The sequence below is a fragment of the Cephus cinctus genome, unplaced genomic scaffold (assembly GCF_000341935.2).
Source record: "Cephus cinctus unplaced genomic scaffold, Ccin1 Ccin1_scaffold0191, whole genome shotgun sequence".
NCBI classification, from domain to species: domain Eukaryota; kingdom Metazoa; phylum Arthropoda; class Insecta; order Hymenoptera; family Cephidae; genus Cephus; species Cephus cinctus.
Window position 1 is genome coordinate 429,081 of NW_014332912.1, and position 13,196 is coordinate 442,276.

General features: G+C 39.5%; 1 protein-coding gene across 5 annotated transcripts in view; it reads right to left on the reverse strand.

Annotated features, from left to right (window-relative positions):
* The window catches only part of LOC107264809, a 99,823-nt gene that overhangs the window by 66,076 nt on the left and 20,551 nt on the right, over positions 1-13,196 (reverse strand). For all 5 annotated transcript variants that reach the window (XM_025081985.1, XM_025081984.1, XM_025081982.1 and 2 more), the window contains exon 2: positions 11,797-12,612. The gene's annotated coding sequence lies outside the window, so the exon portion shown is untranslated. The remainder of the gene's footprint in view (positions 1-11,796; positions 12,613-13,196) is intronic.

The window sequence follows — 13,196 nt, forward strand, 5'->3', positions numbered from 1 at the left end:
AATAGTTAGGTTACTGAAATAATTAATTAATATTGTAATGACAAAATGTAATATCATTTAAGATTTATTTTCACAACAGATTGCAATTAAAATAATGTAAAGTTTAAAATATTCACAATTTTGATATTTCCAAGTAATGATCACAACTGCAATTCTGCAATTAATTTAAAAATCAATTAATTGAAATGTTTTTATAGCAAAAAAATCTGTTGTGAAAGTAAATCTTAACTGATATTACATTTTGCCAATACAATATTACTCAATTATTTTAGTAACCTACCTATTGAAATATTTCAAAAACCTTATTGCCATGCGAACTGTCAATTTGTGCTTATGGGAATCGGTCACAGTCACATGTCATTTTTTGAAGCGGCCACAGTGCCGTGTCGGCCACTTGCGGCCAACTTCTGTTGGTGCGTTTCTACTGACTAACCCTGTATATATATTATGCAACGTGGTGAATTATTACAATGAATCCACAGTACTAATGTCGACTACAAGAAATTGTTCTGTACATTGTAATTTTATACCGCATATACCAATGAAGTACCTAAGAGAGTTAACAAAATTTACCGAGAACGTTTGACTACATGATATAAGGATTGCATGTTAACAGTTGAATAAATACACATGCGCTTGCTTATGTATATATAATATACCATGCATAATATACGTATCTGCTTTAGCTACTGCACGTAAGGTCAGGCAAAACTTTACCACAAGAAATTGTCTACCCGCTAATGAGGAGGTCAAAGTGGCAATTCACGCGTGTGAACTAGAAGAAACTAAAAGAAATAGGGTTGCGCAGTTGGAACGGAGAGAAGGATTGAGAGAAAGAAACTTTTCGTACTCCGACGCAGATCCCAGTCGAAGGTGAAAAGTTCCTCCAACTTTGGGCGTTATCACGCAACCAAGGGAATTTACCAACATCCCCAAGGAACTGTCTTGTTTCCCAACAGGCGCAAAGACACCGATCAAAGGTTCTCCCTTGCATACAGATATACCTACATACACACACGATTCTGGGTACTAAGAGAAGTTGAATAAAAAAATTCTTTTACTCTTTCTCAATCCAACATTAACCTTTAGCAGAACCAGCTGCCCTAATTGATACGAAGGTGACGTCAGATAGCTCCAGGGTCAATTCCTAACTATTGTCTCCCACGAAACTACACGACAATAGGCTGATATATGCCCCGAGGGAAATGGGAAAATGCAGCGAGTCTTTAAGCGGCATGCACACCAAAACCATAGAGATGTTCATGATCGATAAAGTCACTCGTGGCTTCTACGTCTATTCAGCGATTTCCTGCGATTCCGCGACGCGGAAAATACTGAGATAAGGAAACGAGTGGAGAAACAATTTTTCTTCGAGAAACGATTCTGAACGAGACTCAAGACTTTGACGATTGCTTACCTACGCACCTGAAATCGCATTGAGAATTCGAATCCAATTACAGCAAAGCAACGATTCAGGTACAATTCATGATTGCTCGACCATTAAAGGCAGCGTCAGCCACCCAAAGGAATTAACCCGTAACGGCACCCTCGTTTTCATGATACCCTTATTCCCTATACCTATACACGTGTATATACAGGGTGACCCACTAGAAGCCGAACACCTAAATATCTCGCGGCTTTAGAAAGATTCGTAAATACGTTAAAGACAATCTCATTAATTTCAAAAGAATTGTTTTTTACAATTATCAAAATCCTCCGTATTTCTTTTGAAAAATTAAAATTAACAAACTTCAATCATGCGTCGCGCATTCGTATTTTTTATAACTCTAACTTTATAATAAATATCGTATAGATTCTATTTTCCTTCGAATAATTCACCCTTCACGCATATGGATACGCGTGTAAAACCACTCGATTTCGCATTCAAAAGTCCAGATTCTCCATAATTATTTATACCTCGTATACTGTGCTCACTTCGTGTATATATAAATATAAAAGATTATATCCCGAGGCCATACAGTAATATACCATATATACCAATCGCCAAATTACCACTGAGTCCATAATCATTTCCAACCAAACATACCCTTCGGTATCTCTGCTTATCGGGACGATGGATAAAAGCCTTCCGTAGCCGGAAATACAAAACCCGTATATGTTTCACTAGCTTTATTTACATAGTAATTCTCACAGTAATAAAATCATATAAAGATTATAACAATCAGCAATATCATTCGATTGGCAAACAATCGTTTATACGTAAGTGCGAAGGATTGCTATAATAGTTATCAACTTGCCCAAGGGGCCATTAATGAAAATATTACAAAAGGTATAAGGGTCAACGGTGTGAAGCGATTTAGTTCACTACTGAATAATATGAATTTTCATTTATGGCAATAAATTACTCATAGTTTTGGTTGGATTTTGGTGGGTAATATTAATGACGATGTAAATGCAGTTGAAAGCTACAAATATCATAACGACAATATATATATATATACATTGCGCAGAAACCGGAAATGACGTAACTCAAAATCGAATCGAGTGGAAAATGGGAATGCAAATGGAAGTCGAGCGAGAAGGATGATTCACGAATAGTCAAATAAATAATACGTGTCGTCGTTAGCAAAATCCCACGTGGTGCCTAATGGTGTACAAATCATTAGCCAGCTTTTCATGTAATATTCAACCGCAATAAAGCATTCGTGGTGATTTAATACGGAAAAAGGCTAAATTTATTAATAAATATGAAATAAACGTCTACTACCCAGTCGCATGAAAAATAAATCATCCTCTGTGAGAATCAGTATGAAAATTATTATCATTACCGAGTGACCGAGAAAAAGCTACTTTTACGTGCCTCCTCGGCCGAGCACCATTCGTACGCATGTGATAAACAGTGAAAACACCAAGAATCCTCGAAACTAACCGACAGGTCAATCGTAATGATCAAATTACGAAATACGTACAATTTGTCCCTCCTTGACAAATAACAGCTTTAGCCCTGCCCAATCGGTACCTCAAAGGTATAATGTATGTACACAGGACAGACGAATCTGCGTGTAAATGCAATTATGCCTGGTTCGTAGGAATACGTGAATTCTCATCAGACGACAGCGGCAGGTCCTTCGGTATCATTCGCGTTTAGATAATTAGTATAGGCAAAGGCCTCTTTTTGTTTTACGTGTGAAACCAACAAACGACCAATTTAAAGTTACAAGCGAAGAATTACGCGAATGTTCGTTTTCACTTTTTTTGAATTAAAAAAAAAAAAATGAAAAATGAAAAATAAAGTTGATTTCCCTAGAGCGAGGAGTGTATCGAATTATAAAATTTATTCGACTGCCTCGCCGAGAAAATAAAGTCAGATGACACGTATATAAAAACCGTATATACAATATATATGTATACATATATATATATATATATATATATATATATATATACGCTCTCTAGATAAAAAGAAAATAAATAAAAAATAATAAATATTACAATAAACAATTAAGCGAGAAATAACCAATCAACAGTACCGATAGGAGCTCTACTTTGCGTAATCAATTACTTATCTCAGGAGCAACTTAACCTGCCCAATTCTCGTGCGTCGGCATTCGCCTAATTAATTACCCTCGACCATCCTCTAGATAATGGGCCAGTGCCCCGTAACAGCCATAACAACCAACCTCCATTGATCCACCCTCCGTAGCCACGGTATATCCAGTCCCGAGAAAGGAGCGGCTTTGGAGATTCGCGATATACGAGAGTCTGAGCGAGATTTCGAAAGGAGTTGCTTATGGGTAGAAACGTACGAATTTCATCCCTTATTCCGGTACCGCTTAATTGGCTCGTCGTGTCGCATTTAGAGCTAGAGACGCGTGGGAGGATGCAGCCAGTATCTTTTTAACGACGCTGAAAACTTTTAGTCGCTGGATCAGTGGGAGAGGGGGTGGGAGAGGGGGAGGGGGTCGAGGCAAAACTCGCAAAAGAAAGTTAGCACTTAACTAAGCACGAAACGAAGTTCCGTCGTGTTTCTGTGGTTTTTTTTCACCGTCTTTTTCAACAACTTTTCCTTCGCAACGAGGACCCTTCAGTTCCACGCCATTGCACGTTAACAAAGTATTTTCATTGCTTTCGAAATGCCGCCCGCGCGCACGCAGAGACTAGGATATCAAAGCGTGCAGCACCTAGCGACCAGTGGAGTCGATGTTGGAGAAAAAAAAAAAAAAAAAGAAAGAGACACCGAACGTGAACGATAACGAGAGTGACCGAAAGAGATATATATATATATATAGAAGGAGATACGAAGGGAATCGTCGTATCGTGGAAATGGGCCGCAAAATTGGAAAACGATCTGATAAAGGCTTCTTGAATTAGCTTCGGTATCGTGATTGTCCCTGGAGAGACTTTCGGCTGGATTCCTCGGAGTTTCCTGTCTCGAAATCCAGCTCCAAGTGGTTCCCAATTCCGCGGCGCGTCACTCCGAGCCTTAATTCGATCGTGAGACTCGGGTGGAAAGGGAATGCCACAGACCCTTTACGGAAAGTGGCGTCGAAGTCGATGAAAAGTCAAGGTGGTAGGGAAAGATGAGACAGGATAACGAAAGAAGGAAAAAGGTTAAAATTCAATTTTACGTGACGCGGTTTTACTGGACTTTTATCTATTTATGGCCGTTTCAAAAATTTCTAGCTCCTCGATATACCCATATTCGATATAGTCCTAGCCTATATCTATGGACTCCTGAGACACCGTACAAGAAATGACCCGGGCGTTTCGCAATAAAACTCTTCGCTGGCAATGAATCACGAGCCAGGCCCTATAGAAGTGCCTGTAGGAAAAAAGGTAGGCCATAACTCAACAAGTCACGAATAGTGCAGTTGAAGGGAGGTGGAAAATGAAAGGGAGAGGGGGTGGCGGGGCGGGTAAAGTACGAAGAAGAAGAAGAAGAAAGAATGAAAGAAGAAAATATTTCAAATTTATATCTATAAACTCTCGTTCTTCGTATTTTGAATGTATCTCAGTCTCGATGAATGACATTTTTTTTCGTCATACATATCGTCACCGATAAAAATTTGGTTACGATAATCTACGTACTGCTTTGTACAATTACGAGTGACAAAGAGATCTTTTATTTTGGTCGTGTTGTTCGTGAATCTCGAAAATTAGAAAAAAAGGATTAGGATATTCGGCTACTTAAGATTCTCGTAGGTAGAGGAAAGTGACCAATTATGGAATAGTATCCATAATATGGAATACCACTGTTTCTCTTGAACAATCAATTCAAGACGAAATACTGGACCATCTTCTGTCTCGCTTTTGATTTGTGTTTTGATTTGTCGTTGCCAAGAAACTTTTCAAGGTATGTAGAAAATAAGTGTTTTTCGTTAGTTTATTTGTAAGAATAACGTTATTATACATTTAGCGTATTGTATTGATGTTTGTTTTGACAATTGTGATACTCTTTGTTGCGTGGCTATTGTTATTTGTAAAACGCGACGAAAAGTTTGAGCCTGTCCAAAATGCCAAATGTGGACAGTCAACGGGTGCCTAATTATGGAATATTAGATTAGAGAGAGATTTAGAGATTGAGACTTGGGTTTGTGATTTCTGCAAGTAGAATAAGTTAATTTTAACCGAATAAGTTACTTTTATTTTTGACCAAAGTCTCGAGATCTCTTATAAAAAGACGTTACTGGTTTTTGTTTTTTGTTTTTTTTTTATGTTTTTTTTATATTGAAGTAGAATAAGTTAATTACGCGACGAAAAGTTTGAGCCTGTCCAAAATGCCAAATGTGGACAGTCAACGGGTGCCTAATTATGGAATATTAGATTAGAGAGAGATTTAGAGATTGAGACTTGGGTTTGTGATTTCTGCAAGTAGAATAAGTTAATTTTAACCGAATAAGTTACTTTTATTTTTGACCAAAGTCTCGAGATCTCTTATAAAAAGACGTTACTGGTTTTTGTTTTTTGTTTTTTTTTTATGTTTTTTTTATATTGAAACACAAGACTGTGACTAAGATAAGCCAAAATGTATGGACTGACTGTGTTTATAATTAAAAGTCTTTGATTCATGCGAGTGTATTTTTTATGCTACAAAAACAAAATGATATTCCATATTTGGTCACTTTCCTCCAACATTTCCCATTGCCAATGGCTTTCGGCCGAGGACAATGTCTGGCGAGTCAATGAAAATCAATGTTAAAAAGATGCACTGCCTTTCGGAAAAACTATTAGCAACGTTGAAGTTTTAATACGTGTCACGTAATACGATTTGGCGTTCACTAATAATATTTCCGAAAAGACATTCCTTTTTTTTTTGTCATTCAATTTATCGGGATATTTTCGCCGAAATTCACGTGATATCCCTGTAACTCTGTGTGAGCTGCTTTTAGGCAATTATCAGATTTATTTAAATATTTGAAAGGAAACCTTATACGGACTTTGGTTTCAGTTTATCGTGAAGTAAAATAACATCGAGACTTTTCTATTGAAACGTATAATATATATATACCGTATATATATACCTGTAATCTCTAGACTGATACATAGAACTGATTTTCACCCTTTTTATTTATATATGGAAAATATGAAAAATTCACAATTTTTATACGCAAACAGGTAAACTTACCGTCAAATTTTTATGTTTATGTTTCAAAATAAAAGGTATATATATATATATGTATATATACTTATACAGGGTGTTCGTTATGAATCGCACTGTAGTAACACCATTACATTCCTTTTCAAATTCTAATGAATACGTGTATTTTCATTTTTTATTTGATATATAAAAATTTCGTGATAATCAAGGTTGAAGTTGCAGTAATGCGACCAATCAGAACGCGTTTAAACCGAGCGTAGATGACGTCGCGAGTCAGCCCACAAGGCCTGCTTACACAAGGCCGATAACCCTAAGAGTATCGTCGTAGTGTCCCTGTTTATCTACATGTAATTGAGTAAGATACAAGAGACGATACTCTTAGTGTTATTGGCCTAGTGTAAGCAGGCCTTGTGGGCTGACTCGCGACGTCATCTACGCTCGGTTTAAACGCGTTCTGATTGGTCGCGTTACTGCAACTTCAACCTTGATTATCTCGAAATTTTGATATATGAAATAAAAAATGAAAATACACGTATTCTTTGGAATTTGATAAGGAATGCAACGATGTTACTACAGTGCGTTTCATAACGAACACCCTGTATAAGGTATGTACTTCCACCTGCCTACACCCTCAGGTTCCATTAGAGGCTGGAGGTAGATATTCTTCGATATTCCTCCGAGTAATCCATCCCCTATTCCCCCTTGGAATACGTGGAAACGCGATTACCAACTACAATCCCGCGACCCCTGCTGGATCTGAATCAGGTCATCGATGGATCGAAGACAAAAAAAAAAGATAAAAAAAGTAATTCGAATTAGATTTATTACAAATTCACCTGAGCTTCGCGTTCCACCATCCCCTCTACTGTTTCCCTTTCACAACCCTCTAGGCACCAGTACCACCCCCTGAATCTTACCAGGATATCCTGAGCTCCGAAGCTAATTGCAAATATATTCGCAGGGGGGCGCAAGAATCAACCCTCCTTTTTATTATTCCTCCCCAGCGATCGACGATTCTTGCCAAATGGTGCGTGAGCAACCGGGCAATAATTAAAATATACTAATGAGTTACGATAAAAGAGTTTAGTATGGAAAAAAAAAAAGTAAAAATATGACGTTTCAGGTAAACAGTGCACATTTACACAAAAACAGGTGCACCTAATACACGTGGAATTGCGAATTATTTTGCTCTTCTATATTTTGCCTTGTCGGTAAATCAGATTTCTTCACATACCTCTTTACCCTCTCGTTGCTTTTCTATTATCGACATTTGTGTTGCACGGAGGCCGAGGGAATTCGGAAAGAACACGGCAAACGTATACATGAAAATAAAAATGTCAGTGTTCACAGTTTGAGAGTAACCAACGTTACTGTTAAAGTAAATTAAAGTCGGTAAATATACATGGCTTTATTAAGAAAAAAAAAATTCAATACTTCCACTGTCTATAAAAATCAATCGTCGCCTGACGTTAAATTCTTACTGTGAGAAATCAGCATAAATCCAATATGGCCGTCATGAAAATAAACATTATTCAGTCCCAATCCGCTCGTTACTCGGCCCGTGTTGCCCTCGGGTATAGTTTTGAGCTAGAAAACATGAACTTGCCGCAACCCCAGGACCACCAGAGGAAACAAGGCATCTGCTTGGGACAAGCAGAAGTGAGAAAGGGAAGAAGGGACAATTAGTCAAAAGGTGAATACAAGTATGTACTATGCGCAAGTTCGGTTTCCTCGAGAATAAATGACATTCGAAATTCCCCCATAGAATTTCAAGAGATCCCCTCAAGTTTTTCGAAAGCGTTCACTTAGCCGAATGGAACTTAAACGCGAGACACTATAGTTCCTTGAGTTTCGCGAATTGTCCAGAAAACAATTGATGATAGTTTTCTGATCTGTCAGAAATAAGATACAAGGTATGGCGAGAGTCAAAACTTTTCATCTCGTTGCAAAACTTACAAACTCGACGGTACCCGTGTAAAACGGTAGGACGAAGAAAAAAAAAGGGTAAGAAAAAAAAATTAAATTTTCAAACTTGAAAAAAAAAGTTGCACGAAAAAATCTCACAAACTTCACGTCAAGCCTCGATATGAATATTCGCGTACGATAGCCGAAAGAAAAAGTGTCCGAAAAATTTTTCGAAAAATCCACCCGCGACACCTTTTTCGTATCCAGAGGTCATATCGTTAGTGAAAAAAAAAAAAACCGTGGATATCGTTAACACGTAAATAACAACGAAAAGAAAGTCTAAATAATCGCCAGGAAGTGCACTGGCCGTGTTCCGAATAACCGACACATGAAATCTGATGGATCTTCGCAATTATCCAACGTACATTCGATTTACATGGCCAAGTATCGGAGAACCGATAACGGCTTCGGCCATTCGATCTCATTCGATCTGCACTGTTCGATCCATAATAATCGTCCTACGTATCGTTCGAGCAAGCGACATTCACGCGTTTCGCCAACTAGGCCAATTCCGCGCAATCACCACGTACAACGTAAATGGCAACGATGCCACCAGTAAACTAACACGCGACAGTACCAGGAACTTTGAAATTTCGCAAAAGTTACCATACAACCGCCATCGAGTATCGGAGAGTTCCAATGGATAAATAAAAATAAATTATTAGAAAAAAAAAAAATCGATTAAACAAGAACCCTCCAAAAAAAGACCCACAAACAAGATACCAGTACCTTCCTAACCTAACCTACTATAAAAACATAAACGTGCCAAAGAATAAAAAAAAATTCAATAAGACCACCCTGTATATTATTCCAACAAGATAAAAATACGTGAAACGCAACACGCTGTACAAATAAATATCCACAGTCCCCATCGCAACGCTGTTATCATAAAATTTAAAAATCCTACCTAACCCCAATGCAATCTCAATCGAAGAATCCGTACAGTCCAAGAGTCCTCGACAAGTAATATCAGAGTCGTCCCAGCAAGCCCGACTATCAGCAAAGTTTTCCACTCGAAGTTTCCCGTGAACACAGAAGGAACAAGTTGTCGCCCGCCAGCAGGAGGAATGTAGGGATCAACCGAAAAGTTTTGATTTATCGATGAAGCCTACGAACAGTCCCTTTTATTTAATTCGAGCTTATTCGCCGATTCAACAGTGGCCATTGTCTTTAAGGTCGGTCGGCTGGCCTTTGTTATGCTATTTAAACTTTTACCGCGTATAGAACGATATAGGACGCCTGGCATAGAGACAGAGCCAAAGGGTCTCGCACGCCGCACGGAGCGGCCAGGTTACGATCAATCGTTAATAACGTCAGGTTCTTTCCGGAGTCGTTAACGACTGTTCTCTCCTCGACTGTGCTAAGTACTGACTGAGTGCAGATAAGCCAAGATAATTCCCGCTAAAGGAATAAAAATAGCTTCTCCGGCCTTCTACCTCGGAACCCCAAGACTGTACAGTCAACAGTGGCGCAGCCACGACAGATGTGGGAAACCGCCGTGAAAACTATACGTGGTATGAAGGAGGGGTGGCCAACAGCCACCAAGGGATTTTCCTTCTTCGATCCCACTATAGGTTAGAGGTCGCGTCCTCGTGAAATAGACACGCACCCACGTGGCCTTCGATACTTTCTTTTCTTCCTTTCTTTCTTTGTCAAACCACTTTCATTTGTGGTCTGTCACAACTCTTACCAATAAAATGTCAATGGACGAAAAAAAAAAAAAAAAAAAAAAAAAAATTAAAAATTTCTTTCTTTGTCAAACCACTTTCATTTGTGGTCTGTCACAACTCTTACCAATAAAATGTCAATGGACGAAAAAAAAAAAAAAAATTGAAAATATACTTTTTCTAACGTTAACGACTGTCAGTTTCAAAGTTCGCGCCACGAGACGACATACGAAATCTCGTAGGGGTATTATGGCTCTCGCGCGCATTATACGTTGGCTCTCGCGCTGGAAGGCAACTGGGAATTATCCAAGAGTGACGCAAGTAGTAAAAGTCACTAGCAAGCCAGACACACTCCGCTCGCTGTCTGACCAACGATATACGCAGACACAGTATACAGGGTGAATCGTAAATTTCTACCACTGCTGTTTATCCATGAAAATTGCAACGCGACAGTGAAATTTTGAAAAATTCTTAATATCCAAATGTAAACAGACCACGTGTTAAAATCGTTGCATCATTTTCCTACCACCGTATGCGTATGCCATATACTTTTATACGCGTAAATAATGTCTCTGTATGCATCTCGTAAGATGTCCTCGAGCAATTTAGTCACCCTGTAGATATATTTTTAGAGTGTTTACAGCCATTATACGTATCAGCTGTTACGAGCGCAGTAGATACCATTTCGATATGTGGGACACAGCAGTAGTAGTGGCTCGACATGGTCAGACATAAATCGTACAAACTGTATTACAACGCTGCGACCTGGTCTCAGGCTAAAGACTTGATCCCTATTTTTTTTTTTTTAATCCCACCCATTTATCCCTCTCGCCACACGTTGGCAATTCTCGTCTGGCACTCGGTCCGTTTAGTAGCTACTGTCGCTCTCGAAATTCTGGGTCAGACAAGCGCAGTAGAAAAAGTCATCGTTCGATCAAACTGGGCGACTTGTCAGCGAGCACCGAAGCAAAGAACCGAATGTACCGGCGGAGAGACAGCAAAGAGTGGAATCGAGATGAGAAAGATGCACGGAAAAAAAAAATATCTGTATCCTGTTCATTGTCCCGGGGAGTGTTGGGTTATCAAAGTTATTGCTCGGCGGACGCAATAATCAATAAAATACCGTATGATGAGATCAGCCAAGAAAATGTGGCTCCGTCAAGTCTGACTCGAAGCATCCCGTAACCGAATCCTCCCTGAAGTCAATATAACGATTCCTCGACACAGGGACACACGCCGATCCTAATAACGCAAGAGAAGCGTATCAATTCGCAGAAAAATAATCCGATAGTGAGATAAACGCACGCAGTCCTTCAGGCACGTGTACGAGCATAAAGAACTCACAAGGGTCGTTCGCCTGGCGTAGACTTGACTTTTCCGTCTTTATCGAAAAAAAAATGGGAATTCTTTGACAACAGAGGAAAGCAAGCCCATGTATTTACACGGTGCACATACAAGTATAACCATAGGGCGTTTATGGACATATGCAAGAGGCTTCTTGAAAAAAGAGAGAAATTAAGAAAAAAATTTGTCAACTTTCAATAAAATCAATATGAAAAATTTCATCGAGAAATATTACATATAGAGAGAGTGAAGGATACTCACGTGGGCCTTGTGTTCAGGGGTGGAGGGCGGATTCGGGGTGTTTGGCAGAGAACCCCCCGAAGGGGTGCCGTGCCGCAGCCGCGCCAGGGCCGTACGAATGCTCTCCGTCACGAGGCCCTTTTATTTATCTCCTCTTCCAGAGTCCTTCTCGTTCCACTTTGATTTTCTTGCGCCCGATTCTTTCCCCACGATCGGATGACTGTAAGCCACCCTTGCCGACGTCGACAAGGACGACCCCGATATTACCGACACAAGCATCTCCCCGTTACAGGCTCACCCGTGATAACCTTAGGACATGACGATAAACCCCAATAGAAGACGTGACGAAATATCGAAATGCCGGCAAGCACCGTAGCGCTGTAAGACCAACCCTCCAAATTGTTCCTACAACCTCCAAAGTCCTCTCTCTCTCTCTCTCTCTCTCACTTCCTTTAAGGATCGGTTCGATACCTTCGACGAGCCACTCGGTTATACTGGAATTAGAGTGCTTTCGGTACTTTAAGCGATCGGGGTTAAGTATTCCCCAAGTTCGCTTCAAGCTCTCATGCAGTAGGTAAAGCTACTGTCGAAGCTCCTGTTACATTGACGGCTTCCGGGACACGGCCTATGGCCAGACGTATGTCTCTCCTTGTCTTTCCCTTGGTATCCCTATACATTTACATTCGCTGACGACCATATACCGTCTCTCTCGCTCTCACTGTCTTCCAAAATTTCCTTTCTTACGTATTGCTTCTCGTCAATTTTTTAAGTGTCCTCCAGCCTCGCTCAATTTCCCCTCGGCACTTGTCAGCGATTCCTTCTTGTTAGGCGAACCACCTGGAACAAGGTAATACGACAAATCTATGTAGAGAGGTGAAGAAATTTTTTATATAAAATTTCACCTTTATTACTTCAGGAATCATACAGTCCTTCGTTCCACGTTTACATTTCATGGGACAGGTGGAACATTGAAATGGACTAAACTACGTTAGAGTTTTATGCACGAAACGAATTGGGTAAATGACTTCTGATACATTTACGTGGACCCTAGGATTGATGATAGACTATTCCTAGGTAAGTTAAGTTTTCAAAATCCACAATTGCACGCTGGACAGTTTGATTAAGCCATTTATATATTTGCTCGTGGACTTTAAATTTCTTTTACTCTCAGTCCACACAAAGTGGCACGGTTGACTGCGAGCAAATCCTATGACGCTCAATAAGCAAATACAGAGGAACAACTGTGTATTTGCTAATTAAACTGTTAATTAACGCTCGACGTATGTCCCTTGACCCTTCACCTTCGACGTTACGTCAAAGTTTATCATTAAGCCGGAGTCTATCGTGTGCATAATAATCACAGCGAATGTTCAGTCGTTACGTAACTTTCCGAATTTCTCATATTACAGAAACTTCGTCCG